Source organism: Dipodomys spectabilis, unplaced genomic scaffold, assembly GCF_019054845.1.
Source record: "Dipodomys spectabilis isolate Male_0828 unplaced genomic scaffold, ASM1905484v1 ptg000074l, whole genome shotgun sequence".
NCBI classification, from domain to species: Eukaryota; Metazoa; Chordata; class Mammalia; order Rodentia; family Heteromyidae; genus Dipodomys; species Dipodomys spectabilis.
Genome location: NW_024870751.1, coordinates 201,330 through 221,243, shown reverse-complemented (window position 1 = coordinate 221,243; position 19,914 = coordinate 201,330). Strand labels below are relative to the sequence as shown.

General features: G+C 39.5%; 1 non-coding gene across 1 annotated transcript; it reads left to right on the top strand.

Annotated features, from left to right (window-relative positions):
• Window positions 1-789: 789 nt before the first annotated feature.
• LOC122110123 lies at window positions 790-896 on the top strand. Its single transcript, XR_006147825.1, has one exon. It is a non-coding gene; the product is annotated as a U6 spliceosomal RNA (small nuclear RNA).
• The last annotated feature ends 19,018 nt before the right edge of the window (window positions 897-19,914 follow it).

Below are 19,914 nucleotides of genomic sequence, written 5' to 3'. Positions count from 1 at the left end.
AGGAAACACTGTGATTAAAACATTACCAATTTAAGGCCTAATAATGAGGAGAAACATGGACTTCTCCTGGAGCTATGGAAATATTTGGTGATAGAAAGTCAGTAGTGTAAGTTCCTGCCTGGTTGGAAGGTAGACAGGCCAGACATCAGGAAATCATGCATATGAAGAATTTTTTCACCTTGGCGTTAACCTACTTTTGAAATGGTAGGTATAATAAACACTTAAATTTTGATAAAATACCTTCTAGTCTGAACAGTTCTGTCCGAACTGTTCATCTCTCTATGATCCCTTGTAACTAAGATTAGTTTTGTTCCAGTAAGACAATCTATGCTGTCAGGGTAGGATATTCTGGTTCGTCTGTTCCTACATGGAAGAAGGATAAAGGGTCAGGTAGACATTTGTGCCAGTAAGACCTCATTTGGGAAAATTTAAGCTGGAGAAGTTTAGAAGTAGCTATTAAGCAAGGCTTACTTTGAAACTATTAGCTCCACAAAGCTAACTCAGTTACATAAATAAGTACTTGAAAAAGCCATCACCTTAGGACCTAGCTATAAGTGCTTCAAAGTATGATCAAATCTAAAATGAAAAAGCCTTAAAATTGTCATTGACAAAAAAACACAAATGTGAGCAATTGACTGAACAATATAATTTTTTTCCACTATACACATTATTTTAGGGAAATAAGATCAATAGTATTGTTAGGAACAATAAGGTTTCCTTGCTACAAATAGGCACCCAAGGATATAAGCCTGTATAAAGATTGCATCATTAATTACTTAAATTTAGAGGATACTACCTGCTTCAGTAGTACGTATACCCAAATTACAACAATACAGAGATTAACATGACACTTGCACAAGGATAATATGGAAATATGTGAAGTATTCCATATTTTTCGTTCTTCAGTTGCAGAAATGAAAAACAGTTATTAAGAAGTTGATTGCAAAATTACAAGCGTAACAATATATGCAAGTGTTAGAATTAAACATTAGTTTGACATCAGCGTATTAAATCTTCACCTTAGAAAGGCCTTTATATAGAATAACCTTTACAAAACTTTTGAAATTAGTTAACATTGTCATTTTATCCCAAAGAAACATACTACTATAAGAACCTAGAAAAAGGGACTAAAAGGTGGCTCAGTGGTAGAGAGCTTGCCTTGCATGCTTGAGGCCCTGTGTTCGATTCCTCAGCACAACATAAGCAAAAAAAAGCCAGAAGTGGCGCTGTGGCTCAAGTGGTAGAGTGCTAGCCTTGAGCTGAAGAGCTGAGGGACAGCATCCAGGCCCAGAGTTCAGGCCCACGACTGGACCAAAAAACAAAAACAAGAACCTAGAAAAAAGTAATCTTAAATTTTCTATATGGAATGCAATCTGAAAGGACACATTTATTAATAAATATATATATTATAAAACAATGTTGAATTCAAAGTATATCTAGGAAAGAATGAAATAGATTATGGATATTATGCAAACACAGAATATAGAATATTTTAAAATATACTTTTTTCAGAAAAGAACCAGAAATATCTTTAGTTTCTGTACCACTCATTTCAACAGATAAGATCAAATTATTTCTGATTAAAAAATCTTAAACTGTGCAGAAATCATTACAGATGTACACAAACAACTCAAATACATTTTGACATCAAAGCCAGGCAATTCACTTGGAAAAATTCCACGGAATTTTTACATTAAGATATTGCTGTTATTTGGATTGTGAAAATATTTTGTATGGACACAAAGAATGGACTGGCATTTTGATGTTTAAGAAACGTAACTGATATCTTAACTATGCTAAATAATGCTGCAATGAACATAGTTGTTCTGATAGCTTTAGTATGGTCTTGTTTGATGCCCCTAAGTAGATGAATGGATTAAGAAAATAGAATCCTATGGAATGGAATTTTATGCCTCCCTCAGAAAGAATGACATTGCCCCATTTGTTAGGAAATGGAAAGACTTGGAAAACAATATATTAAGTGAAGTAAGCCAGGCCCAAAGAAACATATATCCTATGGTTTCCCTTATTTGCAATAATTAGTATATGTCTGAGACAAGCAGAAATGGTCAGATAAGTTGATGTTAGGTGAAATGAACCCCAAGATAAGGATTCAAATGTTTTTTTTTCTTTCTTGCAATTGTTTCTAACATATTTATAAGATGATTTCTTTGTTGCTTTGTATGTCCCTCTACCACCGTATAACCCCCGCTTTAATTGTATTTGGTGTTGGTATGATTTGTGGAGGGGAAGGAAAAAAACAAATTGTTTAAATAGGGATACAGGTTGACCCATTGCAACAATGAGATATACAAGATGTCATGTAGAAAAACGAACTTTACAACTTTGGCCAGGGGGAGGGTTAGTGAGGGGGGAGGGGAGTAGGGGGGAGATGAGAAGTTATGGGAAGGGGAAATAAAGGAGGAGCCAACAATGCTTGGTAAGAAATGTACTCATTACCTTGCCCATGTAATTTTAACCCCTCTGTATGGTGTTTTCACAGTAAAATAATAAAATTCAACAAAAAAAAAGATAAAAGAAAAGAAACTTAACCGAAACATTACAATTTATTAGAACAATTTGTACAGCCTTCCACAACTTCAAAGAGGTAGTGATGCATACTTATCCTTTTGGTAATATCAAAGGCAGTTTCTTCCAAGTTGTTCTTCAGACCTGGTTTGATATAATGTTTCAACAGAAGGAGATCCAGTGTATTTTTGCTATCTATATTCCCAGGAGCAAGATGCAAGGGAGTCAAGAGGCGTTTAGTTTGGGTATTGGTATCTGCATCATGATGAAGTAAGAAAGACACCACACTGGTATTATTACACGAGTAAGCACTGCACAGGGGTGTCCAGCCATTAACAATTTTTGCATAAATATCTGCTGCTTGAGCCACCAACTCATAGACAATGTATAAGTGTCCACTGTAGGCTTCCCGATGAAGAGGGGTATATTCATTGTCATCCCTAGTATTCACATGAGTGGCCTTTATGGAAGGTAGTCAGAACACTCTACTAAGCCGATTATTTTCAGCAGCTCAAAGAAGAAATTTGCTTGATCCTACTCCATTTTTTTTCTTGCAATTGATACGATTTCTCACTTTTTCATTTTGTTACTCATCTTCATCAGAATTGCCTAACTAGAGACTTTCAGTGCCAGTGGGAATAAGGTGTCCATGTATTTCCCCAATATTTCATATTTTTTGAACTTGTGGGAAAAATACAGTGAATTTTCTGCATCTTTTTTTTCATGATGATTTATTTTCTCTTTTTACATTTTTATTATTCTAAGTCATTCTAACTGGAAAGTTGGGAATTGATGGAGAGCCGAGGAAAGATGTTCCTCCGTATTCAAATGTACAGACTGAAAATGAGGATCACTGTTGTCTTCATGTGCAGCTTCTTCCAGGAATGAGAAAATAGAAGGTGGCTCAGGGGTAGAGTGTTTGCCTTGCATGTACGAGCAATGGCAGGTCATGTCCACTTTGCAGCCTTGTCATTCAGACCCACGGTGCAAAGAAAAAGACGTAATACCCCAGCCCTCTGAAGCTTGCCACTTTTTGTGGTATCCTACTTTATTTCTTCCTGCAAACCCTCAGGGCCTAGGATCCCAGGATCGGCTATGGGTCCAGAGACTGCACCACAGCCTAGGGTGATGGAAGCTGAGTCAGAGTTGCCACAACCTGAGTTCAAGCCCCATGGTTGGCAAAATAAAGAATAAATAAAACAATTAATTAACTATTTAACTAAATTAAAAAGAAATAAACCTCTCTAGTTTGGAATTTCTGCCAGTTTCCTTCCTTAGCCTGGGATTTGAACTCAGGGTCTTGGTAAATCTGTAGCAATGTGAGGGTAGGTGCAGAGTTGCCACTACTTGAGTTCAAACCCCGTGCCAGCCAAAAATAAAAAAAAAAGTCACTGAGCTCTGCAGGGGGAGTAGTTGTGGAGATGGGAGGGAAGGGATGGTAGGGGGAAAACAAACAAAGAGGAGGCAACAATGCTCAATAGGAAATGAACTCATGACCTTGCTCATGTAACTGTGATCCCTCTGTACAACATTTTTTGCAATAAAAATGTACAAAAAAAGAAACAATGTAGTGCTCAGAGAAGCACTTTGGAGGTAAGGTAAGGATGTCTGAAAAGCTGTACAAAATTCTACAGTGCTTTTTTAAAAAATGCTCTTTATGGAACTTAATGAACATAACTGCTTTCATTAAAAAACTTAAGCCACTGTCATGGAACTGGGGCCAGTATTTCTGTAATTGCTGTGATTTGATCTCACCCTCCAGGTAACTCTTTTGCACCATGGGTGAAGGGGAAGCTTACTGTCTTTGAGGAAAAAAATTCAGGCTAGAGTTCTGAGGCCCCAAATGAATGCCCTGCAATGGAAAAAAATATTTCTATACATGTGTAATATATGATATATACTTACATATGTATGTTTATTACATATTATTTTTATTATTGATTTTGTATTTTATTTTTTATTTGATTCATTTATTTATTGTTTATTGTATTTAGTATTACTGTACACATAATATTTAGTACATGTTTTACATCTATTATAAAATGATTCACAATAATTTAGGACTTTGACTCATTTTCATTTATACTTTATTAAGTTTTGAAACATGATACATAATTAAATGGAAGCATTTGTTACAGTCTTCACATGTTTAGAGTCTCTCCCACAGATGAGTTTTGTCTTCTTTATCTTTGGACACCTTCCTATAGGGATTTCGTTAGATGATTTATAATCAGAGGCCTTTTCTTGAGGATAGGCAAGTTGAGGAATAAAATTGTAAGGGTGGGGCTAGAATTGTGACTTAGTGGTAAGGAGCTTGCTCAGCATGCATGAATCCCATGGTTTGAATCCTCAGTACCACATACTCAGAAAAACTCAGAAGCTGTGGAGTGGCTCAAGTGGTAGATCTCTATTCTTGAGAAAAAGAAGCTCAGAGACAGTACCCAGGCCATAAGATCAAGCCCCAGGACTTTCAAAAATAAAAGTCCAGATTCTGGTGGCTCACATCTGGAAAAGTAGGAAAGCCTGTTAGACTCTTATCTCCAATGAACCACCAAAAGACACTGTGGCTCAATTGGTACTGTTTGCCTTGAGCTGAAGGGCTCAGGGACAGTGCCCAGGCTTGAGTTCGAGACACACAACTGGAAAAAAGTGAGGGTTAATCAAAGTATTTTTCCTATTTGCTAATTAAGAGAACGTTCTCTGGAAAATGAATGCTGATGTATACCAGAATTGGAGTCAGAGCTCAAGGTTCAAGTTTAGTAGATCCATATGCCCAGCCTCTGAGACTCTAGCATTATAACCTTGTGTGCTACAGGGTTCTGAAAGAGTTAATATGCTCCCCAAGCCCTTTGTGATAAGCAGTTGACTTGTACTGAAAATGTCATTACAGTTCTGAACCTAGCAGAGAATCAGTTGCTCACGCCCATCACCCTAGCTTAGGAGGCTGAGGTCTCAGGATCACAGGGTAAAGTCAGCCAGAGTAGGAAAGACTATGACACTCTGACTTCCACTTCTGAAAGGTCAGATGTTCAAGAGCTTCCTGAGTTTCCCTTGGTGATGAGAATTTACTTGCACTCTAAATGTTCTTACAGTTCTCAAGCTATAGAAGCAGGAAAGAAACATTATTGACCCATCCTGGGTTCAAATTAAGTTCTCATGGTCCAAGCCCTAGCCCTGTTAGCAGGAAGAACTCCACTGTATCACTGTATTTGAAGGACAGAAAATAGTTGCAAAAGCCAGGCTAGGTGAAGAGACCAAGGCCTGCAGGATTAGGAGGCAGAAAAGACACACTCAACAGGAAAGTGAGCTGCAAAACCACTTATTCATTCCAGGCACAACCAGCAACGGGGGGGGGGGGGGGGGGGACTTCAAACATTTGTTAGAGTTACACCAGGGTCAGGTTTTTCTCAGCCTCTTCAAACAATGACTGATTAACCTTCCTCCCTCAGGTGAAGGGAGCCTCAAGCTATCTTTAGGTTACCAATACAGAGCCAGTTTAGTGTGTGAGTGTGTGTGTGTGTGGGGGGGGGGAGGAACAGAGTTGAAAACCCTGATCTCTGGTTTTAGGGAGTGGGTTTTTCACTCTTCATCTGTCAGATTTGAAGGCCCTTCTTCTACCTCGGTGAGTCCATTCTCCTTCCTTCATTCTGCCCATCATTAATGCCAATCCCTAGTCCAAGGAGAAGCAGAGCCATTTCTCTTCTCTCTCCAAGCACCTTAGTTAGAACCTGGCTCTTCCCTCTTGGCTCTGGGGCCCTCAGGTGCCTGAGAAGCGGGAGAGAGACAGTCTTCCTGCTCTGTGGTTATGTGAATGCGATACTAGTATCCTGGAAAACTGCAGAAGGCCTCATGACTGCTAATTGTTCCCTTCTTCCCTCTTGACGTCCAAGAACAGATTCATCTATCATCTTTGTATCTATCTATCTATCTATCTATCTATCTATCTATCTATCTATCTATCTATCTATCTATCTACCCACCCACCTACCTACCTACCTATCTATCTCTTTGCCAGTTCTCTGTTGAACTCAAGGCATAGGCACTATCTGTAGCAATCTATTACTTGAGTCACAGCACCACTTCTGGCTTTTTCTGTGTATGTGCTACTGAGGAATCGAACCCAGGGTTCTTGCATGCTAGGCAAACAGTCTCTCACTAATCCACATTCTCAGCCCCCTCATCTTTTTCTTAATGGTAGTTTTATATAAGTAGGCTGCCATTTTTCATCCCCAAGTTAATTTTTCTGAATACCGGTTACCTCTAAGAAACCTGATCTTGTCTTCCCTTGCCTGATTTGTGATTGTTCGTGTTTTTGGCCTCATAATAAAATGTAAATAAACCCTGCTGAGAGCCTAAGTGTGCATCATATAAGGACACTGGCCTGCAACCCTGGAAGAGAAAAGCGATGGGCCTGAAATGAAGATTATGATGCAGTTTGTGCAACAGGCATCTCTGAAAAATAAATCAGTAAATAAAAGCAGAAGCATTGCATATGGTCTGTTTCCACTCAGGGAGGTATTACACACATAAGTAGGTAAGGCACTGATACATAACTTGGCCTTCTCTCTTTGAATTTTTTTTTGTGGCCATCCCAGGGCTTAAACTCAGGGCCCTATGGAATCCTGAGTTGTGTTACTCAAGGCTGAGGCTCTACCACTGCCACAGCTCCACTTCCAGCCATCTGGTCAATAAAAATTGGACATGAGCACCTCCCAGGCTTTCCTGCCTGCTCTGGCCAGTATCTCCTGCTTGGCTTTCTCTCTCAAAGCTGGAGCTCTACCCTCTGGGCCACTGCTCCATTCTGGTTTACTGGTGGTTTATTGGAGAAAAGAGGCTCACAACTTCCTGCACAGGCTGGCTTTGGACGGCAATCTCCTGAGGAGGATTCTAGCAACTTTCCTCAGGGATTCGCCAAGGAACTGCTCCACACAAACCTTTAGTCTAAATCTCAAGAGGTACTAGAGAAAAACAGAAACTGGAAGATGTTTCTAGTGTGTTCTAGATACTTAAGGTTGGAAACATTCATAATTATTAGGTCATTTTATAGGCAAAAGGAGCACTTCAGACTGCATGAGGAACGTTCCAGCTTTCGATCCACTCATCCTGAGACAGTAAATTTACTGCAGCTCAATGCTAAGTGACTGAACTGGCATGTCCTGTGGACATTTGCTCCCAAATCCTGGAACACTCCTTTCTCACTTTTGGCTGCATACCTGTGACCAGAGTAGAAGATGAGGAGAGAAAATCGTTTTCAGAGAAAGCAGCTATAAAGAACATTGGGTAGTTTACTTATAAATTAAAACCAATGGAATGACCCTGTTAAGAAGTCAGCTTGTCCAGAGTAAAAAATGAAGAAGGAAAGAAAAGGAAGTGCCAGTGGCTGCTGACTCTAATCTGAGCTCTGAGGAGGCTGAGATGTAGAGAACCTTAGTTTGAATCCAGCCAGTATTGGAAAGTCCATGACACTGTTATTTCTAAGAGATCACAGAAAAGCCCAGATGTGGGGCTGCGACTGAAGGTTAATGCAATACCTGAGCAAAAGCAGCTCAGGGATAATGCCTAGGCTCATAATCCAACCCCAGGACCTGCCTTCGCAAAAAGGGCCTGTACCTCCATGTCTTTGCGTATGTATGGATGTTCCTTTAGGTATAGCTTCAGAGTACTCATAATGAACAGCACCAAACTAGGAAATTTGTTTTTAATACAATGATTTCATAGCATAGAGAGTGCTTTCGAAACAGTGCATGTTCAGGGACTCTCCTTACTGTTCCCAGTGTAGCCTGAGGGTTTCTTCCCACCCCATGCTGTGGGAAGAAGTCTCACTCATTGTATGAACTGGCAAACAAAAGGCCTTACTCCTGTACAGCGGTGAAACAACTCCATTTGGACCAATTAGTGAGGATGAGTGTGGGTAGGCTCTGAAGGCCAGGAGAAAAAGGCCTCTTTGTACCCCAAGCTATCTCTCTCCCCAGTTCTCTGTTTTGACAGGATGCCTTCATTTTTGTAACCTCCCTTGGCAGGCCAAGTTCCCTGCACTTATTCTGCCTTTGTGAGACTATATTCCGGTGTTCAGATACAGTGCTCAATATAATTCAGGAGTTCTTCTGGCAGAAAACTAGGATATTGAACCTAATGAAATGTTTAATTGCAGGCGATTATGGGCCTGTGATGCCTTTCCTAGGTTTCTGGAACCTTGGGAAATCCAAGCACATATCACATATCAGAAAGATTCCTGTCATCTAGGGATGGTGAAGCTCATCATGTTTTGAAACATTTGACCCCTCCTTGTTGGGCCCTGGGTGGCTAGGTTTTGGGTTGAACACAGGGCCTGGGTGCTGAACATGAGCTCAGTGCAGAAGCCTAGTGCTTTACCATTCTGTGTCTTAGTTTCACTTCTGGTCTGTGTGTGTGTGTGTGTGTGTGTGTGTGTGTGTGTGTGTGTGTGTGTGTGTGTGTGACCCTGTGAGTGCGTGCAGACACCAGTAATGGAGCTTGAATTCAGCACTGTACCTTGTTTTTCTTGAACAAGGATAGCTCTCTCCCACTTGAACCACAGAGCTACTTCAGGCTTTTTGCTAGTGAGGTGGCCCTGAGAAATCAAGGCCAGGGTTTCATATATGCAAAGCACTCTATGGCACATTCCCAGCCCTCTACTTCAGGTTTGTTAGTTTGTTTCTGCTTTTTTGTTGTTGTTGGTTGTAGCAGATGATGTATGGGCCTGCGTGCTGTCCCTGAGTTCTTCAGCTCAATTCTGGTGCTCTACCACTTGAGCCACAGAGCCACTTCAGGTTTTCTGGTGGCCCATTGGAGCTAAGTGTCTCAAGGACTTTTCTGCCCCAGACTAGCTTTGAACCATGATCCTCAGATCTCATCCTCCTGAGTAGCTAGGATGACAGGCATGAGCCACAAGTACCAAGCTTCCACTTCAGGTTTCTTAGTGTTCAATTGGACATAATAGTCTCATAGGACCTTTTGTGTATGAGATAGTTTGGAACCCAGATCCTCAGATCTCAGCTTCCTGAGAAGGCAGCTATCAACTCCTAGGTCATGGCACTCTGCTGCAAGGGGGTCCGTGGTTCCACATGGTGGAGTGGTAGCCATGTGCCCAAGAGGTAAGGGTCAGAGCCTAGGCCCTGAGTTCAAGGTGATGACTTAGCCAAAGCAGAACAAAACAATTGTCTTCAGGAGACAACTCACTAGTCTTCAGTAATACATAATTTTGTCCCTGCCATGGAGACATATCTGAACTCAAACTTCTTGTCTGCATAATCATCTCAGTATGTAGCTCTTACAACGACCCAATGAAAGAATGAATCCTGAGAAGGACACAGCACGTGGCACTCTTCGCATTACTCAGCACACAGCATCCTGTGAAAGACTCAGAACACAGCACCCAATGCAGGACTCAGCACACTGGACCCTGTGAAAGCCTCTACACATAGCTCCCTGTGCAAGACTCAGCACAGAGCACCCTATGAAGGACTCAGCACATAGCTCTATTCCAAAAGTTGTGATTAGAATGAGGGAAATAATAGAAATATACTGTGACATCATGAATATTGTGACATCACATTGCTAGATGTAATGACTATTGTGTCACATTGTCACATCACAAATCTGTTCTGACTTCATCACATTTGTGCCAACAAATCCCTTTGGAATCCTCACAATCACATTCTAAAATTATATACTCATTGTGAGTTAATGACAATTGAGGCATGCCATTGTCACATCAGCAATCTACTGCGACATCACAAAGGTATTTTGAAATCATCACTATTATGGCATCACCAACTTATTGTCACATAACACTCTTATGACATAATTTGATATCATATTGCAATTGTGATATTACTGTACCATCATGTTTTCACAAATCTATTATGCCCTCATCACATCTTAGAAAATTCATGGCCTTTGGGATATCAAGTTCTTTCTATGAACGTGTTTCATTGTGAACTTGTAGCAATTGAAATTTGAAATAAGATGTGACATTACAAACTAGTTTTGACATCACTAACCCAGTTTTATATCATTAACATTTTGAAAACTGAAACGTGTTAGGAATTTTAGCACTTTTGACAAAACACATGTGTCATCACAGTTCATTTGTGTATGTCATTATGATTTCATTCTCATATCCTCACTATATACTAATGGCAATTAAGATCTGACATGCCATTTTGACATCACAAACCCTTTGTGACATCATATCCAATTTGACATCAGACTGTTGTTATGACACCATCAGCTCATTGTGACATCATCAAGCTACAGTGACATCATAGCATTGCCATTTTGCTGTCATAGACACACTGTGAATGTACTGTGAATGTATATCCTGTGATTTCATAATATTTCAAATGTGGCATATCAGTTGATATCAGAAACACATTGTGACCTCATAACCATTGTAACATTATAAACCCTGTGTGACGTCATAACCAGTGTCATATCACATTGTTATTATGACATCTTTAGCTTATGGTGACATCACAAAATGACAATGACATTATAGCATTTGCCATTATGTCATTGTGATATCACAGTCACATTATGAATACCTGATCTGTGATTTCATTGTATTTGAAATGGGGCATATGGGTTGATATCAGAAACTCATTGTGTTGTCATAACCATTGTCACATCAAAATTCCCTTTGTGACATCAATTTGGCAATGTGACATAACAAAGGCAATGTGATGCTACTCAGGCACCGTGATATCACAATGGTCATGAACTCACAATGGGTTTCTGATATCAACCAACATGCCACATTAGAAATAGAATCAAATAACATAATAGGCAAACACAATGTGTATATGACATCAGAATGACAATGTGATGTTACAGTGCTATGATGTCATTGTAGTTTTACATGTCAAAATGAGCTGATGGTATCATAATGGCAACATGATGTCACAATTATGATGATGTCAGAAAAGATTTGTTATGTTTCAATGGTATGTCTGATGTCAGGTGTCATTAGTTCCCCATGAGGATATGGATACAAAAAAAGTTCTGTGATGTCACGGAGGTCATGTGTGTTTTCAAAGGTGGTAAGAGGTCATAATAGTTTAGTAATGGCATGATGTGATCCATAATGTCACAATGGAAATGAGATGTCACAATGGAAATGAGAAGTCTTATTGGGTTTTTGATGTCACATTGGTGATGAGGTCACAATGGTTTTGTGATTTCAGTTTATTTGTAATATCAGAATGATATATCCAATTTCAATTACTCATAATTCAATGTGAGGATACCAGGTGATAGAAGAAGCTTCATAGTATGAGGTCATAGCATGTGAAAACCCAATAGGACAGTGATTTTACAATGACAATGTGATGTCTCAACATCATGTTATAATCATGTTGTGAGGTCACAATTGGTGACACCATACTAATGAAGGGTCACAATAGATGTGAGATGTCCCAAGGGGTTGGTGATGTCACAATGGCATGTAGGATCTCAATTGTCATTAATTCATTATGTGTATATGAGTTTGGGAAGGGATTCTGATGTCACCAAAGTATATGTAGTCACAAAGGTGAAGAACTAACAGGTCTGAGATGTCCAAAGTCACACAATGGTTATGATGTCCAGTGGTGTGATATCATGATGTTACACTGGATTTTAGATATCTCATGTCATATCTGAAATATGAGGTCGAACACAGTATTTCAACTCGCAAAGGGCCTAAGATACCACAATGGCATTTCACAAAAATTATGAGGACAGGAGAAGTATTTGATGTCACAGTGAGTTAGTGATATAATGAAGGCAATGTGCTGTGACAAAGAGATTTGATGTCACAAAAGTTATGAGTTCACAATGGTTTCCTGAAATCAACTCACATGACACATTTGAAATTGAATGAAATCAAAGAATAGGCATTCACAATGGGTCTATGACATCCAAATGACAATATGATGTCAAGGCAGCAATGTTTGATAGGATATGTACTCATTACCTTGCTAATGTAACTGCAATCCCTCTGTACACTATACTTACAATAAATAACACGCAGAAGAAAAAAAAAGAAAAAAATGGTATGGTTTCATTGGTGTTTGGTGATGTTACAATGAGATGATGATGTCATGATGACAATGTGATTTCACAGTCATAATTATTGCTCAAAGTATTTGTGATGATACAATGCTATGTGTGATCACAATTTTCATTAGTTCACTATGAGGATATGGGTACACAAAGGGTCTGTGATGCCACAGAGGTCATGTGTTTTCTTAAAGGTGCTAAGAGTTCACAATAGCTTTGTGATGTCACAATGTGATTGCGAAGGCACAACAGCAATGTGATGTCACAATGGGTTTGTGTTGTCACAGTGGTGATGAGGCCAAATGAATTTGTGATGTCACTATGAGTTTGTAATATCACAATGACATGTGTAATTTCAATTTCTACTAGTTCACAATGAGGATACAATTTCAAAGAAAAAAAATTTAAGCTCCAAAGACCTTGAGTTTTTAATCATAACTTGTGTGATATGCTGCCTTTAGTAAGCTTATAATGTTTTCAAACTCATAATGATTCTGGTATGACATATGATATTCGAAATTGACTCTGACATCATGAACATTGTGACATCACATTGATAGATATCAAGACCATTGTATCATATTGTGAACTCATAAATCTATTAGGACTTCTTCACATTTGTGCCAATACATGACTTTGGAGACAACACAGTCTCTTTGTGAACTCATATCTTCATTGTGAATTGATGACATTTGAGATCTGGCATGGCATGGTGACATTTCCCACCAATTGTGACAACACAAACCTATTATAGTAGAAACACATTGTGTTCTAATAGCCATTGTGGTAGCACAACCCCTTTGTGATCCCACATTTCCATTGTGATATCACTAACCCACTGTGAAATTGCAATCCTCTCATACCCAGTCCAGGAATGAAATGTGAAACCTGAATTCAGTTGACATCTAGATCATGGTGACATTACACTGATAGATGTTATGAGTATTTTGTCCTAACACCTGTTACTACTGCATCACTTTTGAGACAACGCATGCTTTTGGAGACATCACAGTTCCTTTGTGAGCTCATATACGCATTGAGAGTTAATGACAATTGAGATCACATGTATCATTTTGATAGCACCAACCTATTGTGACCTCACACACCTGGTAAATTCATCACCAGTGTGGCCTTACCAATTGTGATATCAAAACATTATTAAGTCATCATATTGCAACCTACATTACCATTGTGATATCACTGTTCCATTGTTTTTTCAAAAATCTAGTATGTCTTCATAGCATTTTAGAAAATTCATGGCCTTTTATATTCAGTCTTCTTCTGTGAACTCATATCCTCATTGTGAAATAGTAGCAACTGAAATTGGACATGTGATTATGAGATGTGACTTCACAAAACTATTTGATTTCATCACCAATGTGACATCCCAAACCCATTGTGAACTTTCATTGTCATTTGACATCACTATCACATTGTGACATCCCAAACCTATTAGGACCTCTTAGCACCATTGAAAAAACACATGGCCTTTGTGACATCACAATCTCTTTGTGTAACTATACCCTCATTATGAACTGACAATTGATATCAGACATGCCATTGTAACATAACGAACATTTGTGACATCACCAATGTGACATATTCTCATTATGACAGCATCAACTACTTTTGACATCACAGAACTACAGTGATAACATAGCATTATGAGGACACATTTTCATTGTGATGTTATAGACAGATTGTGAATGTCTGTTTTTAATCTTTTTTTTTTTTTTGCGGGTGTGGGTCGTGGGGCGAGGAGCTTGAAATCTGAGCTTGGGTACTCTCCCTGTTCTTCAGTTCTAGGCGAGCACACTGTCACTTGAGCCACAGCGCCACTTCTGGTTTTCTAGTGGTTTTTATTGGATATAAGAGTCTCATGGATGTTGAGCATTTCTTCATGTGTCTATTGGCCATCCTTCTTTCTTCTTCAGAGAAGTTTTTCTTTAAGTCTTTTGCCCACTTGTTTATTGGGCAGTTATTTCTTTGAGGATTTGTTGTTGGGGGATTTAATTTTTTGAGTTCCAAGTATATTTTAGATATGAGACCCTTGTCCGTTGTATGGCTAGTAAAGATCTTCTCCCAATCCGTGGGCTTTCTATTGATCTTGCTAGCTATGTCCTTTGCCATGCAGAAGCTCTGCAACTTTATGCAATCCCATTTGTCCAACCTTTCTTTGATTTGTTGTGTTTCAGGGTCTCTATTCAGAAAATTTAGGCCTGAGCCAAGGAGACCTAGGGTTTCTCCTATTCCATCCTGTAATGTTTTCAGAGTGTCTGCTTTGACTTCGAGGTCTTTGATCCATTTGGAGTTGATTCTGGTGCAGGGTGATATATAAGGATCTAGCTTTAGTTTTCTACAAGTAGTTAACCAATTTTGCCAGCACCATTTACTGAAGAGGCTGCCTTTGTTCCATTCTATTGTTTTAGCTCCCTTATCGAAGATTAGATGGCTAGAGGTCTGTAGGTTCATTTCTGGGTTTTCAATTCTATTCCATTGGTCCTGAGGTCTGTTCTTATGCCAATACCAAGCTGTTTTGATTACTATGGCTCTATAGTAGAGTTTGAAATTTGGTATTGATATTCCTCCAGCAGTGTTCTTTCCGATGAGGAGCGTTTTTGCTATTCGGGGTCTTTTATTGCTCCGTATGAATTTTTGGATTGCCTCTTGTATTTCCTTGAACAATGAGGTTGGAATTTTGATAGGTATCGCGTTGAATTTGTAGATAGCCATTTTCACGATGTTAATCTTTCCAATCCGGGAGCATGGGAGGTTTTGACATTTTTTAAGTTCTGTGTTGACCAGAAAGAATGACATTGCCCCATTTGTTAGGAAATGGAAAGACTTGGAAAAAATTATATTAAGCGAAGTAAGCCAGGCCCAAAGAAACATAGGCCCCATGGTTTCCCTCATTTGCAATAGCTAGTATATGTATGAGTCAAGCGGAAAAGGTCAGATAATGTGATGCTAGGAAAATGAGCCCTTAGATATGTATTTTAATGTTTTTTTCTTTCATGCATGTGTTTCTAACGCATTTATAAGATTATTTCTTTGTTGCTTTGTATGTCCCTCCCCCACAGTATAACCCCTGCTTTCAGTATGTTTGATGTCAGTATAACTTGTGGAGGAGATGGGGAAAAACAAGTCGTTTAAGGATACAGGTGGACCTATTGCAACAATGAGAAGTACAAGTTGTCATGTCCAAAACGAGCTTTACAACGTCGGTGCGGGGGGGGGGGGGGGGAGGAGAAGGATTGGGACTGGGGGGAGAGATGGGGGAGGCTGGGAAGGGATGTGAAGGGTAAACAAAGGAGGAGGCTGCAATTCTTGGTAAGAAATTTACGCATTATCCTGCCCATGTAATTGTAACCCCTCTGTACAGTATGTTCACAAATAAAAGAAAAGAAAAAAAAAAAAGAGTCTCATGGACTTCCCTGCCTGAGTTTGCTTTGAAGTGTTATCCTCAGATCAAAGCCTCCTGAGTAGCTTGGATTACAGGTGTTAGCCACCAGCGCCCAACTTTTTCATTGTATTCCAAATTTGACATGTGTGTTGATATCAGAAACATAATGTGACCTAATAACCATTGTAGCATCATAAATCAGCAGTGACATCAAATTGTTATTATGACACCATCAGCTCATTGTGACATCACCAAACGATAATGGCATCATAGCATTATAAATCACAGTGACATTGTTACATCATAGATGTAACAGTGTGAAAGCCTATTCTAGGAATTCATTCTGTTTCTGAAACCCATTTTGACCATATAACCATTCTGATATCACAATCCCTTGTGACATCGCATTGCCATTGTGATATCATTAACCTGCTATGCCATCACAAACCAGTCCTGTCCTTAAAAGTTTTGTGACATGTTGCCATTGTCATATATTAGGCCCTATGTGAGCTCACAATCTGTTTTCAATCTCATATTTCTGGTATGACATGTGATATCAGAAATCCCCTCTGACCTCATACTGCCAGAGGTCATGACCATTGTGTCACATTGTGATATCACAAAACTGTTAGAATGGCATCACATTTGTGACAACACATGCTTTTGGGGACATTACAGTCCCTTTTTGAATTCATACATTCATTGCCAATTAATGACAATGGAGAACTGCCATGACAATCTGACATCATGAACCCATTGTGACATTACAAACTTATTGTAACTTCATCATGAGAATGGCATCAACAACTAATTGCGGTCTTAAAGCATTGACATGACATTGTGGTATTGCCAGTGTGATGTCACTGTCCTATTGTGTTTTTACAAACCTATTACGGCCATATCACATCTTAGAAAATTCATGGCCTTTGAGACTTCAAGCTCTTTCTGTGAACTCCTGTGCTTATGACCTCTAAGGCAAGGAGAAAAACCATGGAGTCGCATTTAACACAATAAACCAATTTACACTAGAAAGGGGACTGTGATTACCTTATCCTGGACTTGATACCCAGGTCCAAGAGCAGCCTTGACCACCAAACCTCAGACCTCCAATGGGCACCCTTTCTTAATTGGTCTGCAAACCAACATCCAAAAAATTATAATCTCCAAAGATCCAAACTTCAACGGGCAAGGCTTGTTACTTTTCCATCCCTCCCTCCTTCGCCACAGACCTGTCCTTCCTTCCTGGTCTTTTCCTTTTTCCCTTCCACCACTTCCTTCTTCTCTTCAGTCTACTCCACTCTCCACAGGTCTGCCCTACTCTATGCCAGTGACCAATTGCCAACCTTCTGCTCTCCTTCAACTTCCTCTCTTCTCAGATTTTTTCCTTCTTGTTGTCCTCACACTTTCTTCCATCTGGGTAGCTCCCATTTTTATCTCCCCTTCCAGTGCTCTGAAAATGCAACCTATATATAGGTTGTAACCCTCCTCACTCCAATGGGTCTCCTGCCTAACCGTTTTCAACCATCACTTCCCAAACTGCCCAATGTTCAATCACTTCTTGACAGCTCACCATGTGAGGTTTGACACCTCCACCTTTGGCAGCATTCCCCACACTATCCAGGGAGCCAGGCCAAGAATTTAAAATGATTGTCAGCTCCCACAGATAATTCTGTCCCCACTGGTTATTACAGTATCCTCATAGTGAATTAGAAGAAATTGAAGTTGTATATGTCACTGTTATATTACAAACTTGATGAGACAACACAAACTCATTGTGATATCACATTGCCATTGTGCCACCATGATCACATTGTGACGTCCCCAACTTATTGTGATCTCAAAAGCATTGAAAAAAGCATGGCCTTTGTGACATCACAGGCCTTTGTGTACCCATATCATTTTGAGCTAATGACAATTGAGATCAGACATGCCATTTTAACATCTCAAAACCTTTGTGACATCATCACCAGTGTAACATCACATTATCATTATGACAACATCAGCCCATCGTGACACCATATAACAACAATGACATCATAGCATTATGACATTACAATGTTATTGTTATGTCCCAGATGCCTTGGAATGCCTATTCTGTGATTTCATTCTATATCAAATGTGGCAGGTGAGTTGATATCAGAAATACATTGTGATCACATAACCATTATGACATCACAATACCTTGATGACACCATATTGGCATTATGATATCACTAACCCGCTGTGACATCATCAAACTGTCCTATCCTCATAAATTTTTTGACATGCTGCCAGTGTGTTATCTTTGGCCTCTCTGAATTCATAAATTGTTCAACTCATAATACTTCAGGTATGACATGTGATATCAGAAATCCAGTGTGACATCATGACCACTGTGACATCACACTGCCAGATGTCATGACCACTGAGTCACATTGTGACATCACAAACCTGTTACGACTCATTAAACTTGTGCCAATATATTCCTTTGGAGACATCAAACCCTTGTGAATTTATATATTCATTTGCAATTAGAGATCTGGCATGAGACTATGACATCACCCACCATCCCATTGTGAAATCACAAACCTATGTGACCTCCTCACCTGTATAGCATCACCAACTGTTTGTGACTTCAAAAAAATACTATATCAGGTAATGGTAACATCACATTGTCAATGGGATTTTCACCATTGCATTTTCACCAATCTATTATTTCCTCATATTTTACAAAATTCATGGCCTTTCTGAATTCTAGCTCCTTATGTGAACTCGTATCTTAATTGTGATCTAGTAGAATGAAATTGGACATGTAATGGTGATATTACAAATTCATTGTGACATCACTATCCATGTGTGACCTTATCACCACGGTGATTTCACAAACCCATTGTGACATCACATTACCACAGTGATATCATGATCACCTTGTGACATCCCAAACTTGTTGTGACCTCTTAGCACCTTTGAAAAAGCACATGGTGTTTGTGACATCACAGTCCCTTTGGGTAACCATGTCTTCATTGTGAACAAAGGACAACTGACATCAGGCATGCTATTGTACCATTACAAATGCTGTGTGACATCATCTCGAGTGAGATCATATTGTTATGATACCAACTGCCCATTGTGACATCCCAAAATGACAATGACATCATAGCATTATAACATCACATTTTCATTGCGAGGTCATAGAGACAATGTGATTGCCTATTCTGTGATTTCATTCTATCTCAAATGTGGCATATAGGTTGATTTCAGAAACCTATTGTGACCACATCACCATTGTGACGTTACAATCCCTTTTTGAATCATATTGACATTGTGATATTATTAATGCAATGTACCATCACAAACATGTCTTAACCTTACAAATTTTGTAATAAGCGACTACCTTGACCAGGGCTGGATGCCCAGAGCTAAATGCAGCCTCAACCATGAATCCTCAGTCCTCCCAAGATCAATCCAGCCATTTGTTAACTGGTCTGCAAACAACCAGCCCCCAACATAATTAACTCCAAAGCTCTACACTTCAAAGGACAAGGCTTTTTCCTTTCTCTTCATCCTCCTTCTCTTCAGACCTGTCCTATCTTTCAGGTCTTTTCATTTTTTCCTTCAACCATTCCCTTCTTCTCTTCAGGCTGCTCTATTCTTGACAGACCTGCCCTGCCCTGTCCAGGTGGCCAGTTGCCGTCCTTCACCACCTGCTCTCCCTCAATTTCCTCTCCTCCCAGGTCTTTACCCTCCTGCAGTCTCATCACTTCTTTCCTTCCAGGACTTTCCCCTTTTTCTCTCCCCTTCTGTTGCTCTGAACATGCATCCTATATATAGGATGTACCTTTCCCCCACTGGAATATATTTCCTGCATAAGAGTTTTCAAACATAACTTCCCAAATGTCCATGCCAAATCATTTCTTGGCAGCTCACCATGTGGGGCTTGACAT